The 684-nt window shown below is 36.0% G+C and overlaps 1 protein-coding gene across 1 annotated transcript in view; it reads left to right on the top strand.

The window, feature by feature from the left end:
• Nucleotides 1-684, top strand: part of LOC119594380 (C-Jun-amino-terminal kinase-interacting protein 4-like) — a gene marked incomplete in the record, with an annotated part of 97,279 nt that overhangs the window by 72,152 nt on the left and 24,443 nt on the right.

Here is a 684-nt window from a genome sequence, read left to right as displayed (position 1 = left end):
TAGTCTACCCTTGTTAAAACATCAGAGGGAGGAATATTTTGCTTGACTTCAGAACAAACTCTAGGCTTCTTTTCTCACACTGGCTCCTATCATGTAATTCTGCATTTTACATTCACACTTTATACTTTATTGTTATTTCAGTTCTTTTCATCTGTTGTCCCTATTCATGCACATGATCGTAATAAGTCGCAAAGGTTATTACCCATTGGCGTCAGTGATGTGTGGGTGATACATGCCAGACAATAAGTAATGCCTCATCACATCATGAGTCTATCCTGATCACTAGTGAGGTGTACTATTACAAGCCAGGCAGTTGCCTAGGCTTAGGGCAGCATGCACTAGTACCATCTGGCCTCACCCAACTTTACTGAAAATTTTATTCATGTTATTGGGTTAAACATTTTTGTCCTTTTATGTAGATGTCAGGTTCATACATATGAATGGGTTGTGCGAAGAGCAAAATGTGTATCAGTGCCTTACTCCAAATTTCAAACCTTTAAACCTATAACATTTTCCGACTAGTAATGATATAACTATTTTTAAGAAGTTAGTATTTATTCCAGTAGGTATTTATACACATTTTAGCACCAGTGCACATATTCAGTATCCTCACCAATTTTCCTGCCATCCATTAAGTAATTGATTTTCATTATGTACTTGCAATAAATTTTTAAAATGTGACCA

This window comes from Penaeus monodon, chromosome 33 (genome assembly GCF_015228065.2).
Source record: "Penaeus monodon isolate SGIC_2016 chromosome 33, NSTDA_Pmon_1, whole genome shotgun sequence".
NCBI lineage: Eukaryota > Metazoa > Arthropoda > Malacostraca > Decapoda > Penaeidae > Penaeus > Penaeus monodon.
The sequence above is the reverse complement of the archived record's forward strand: the minus strand, read 5'-3'. Positions and strand labels throughout refer to the sequence as shown.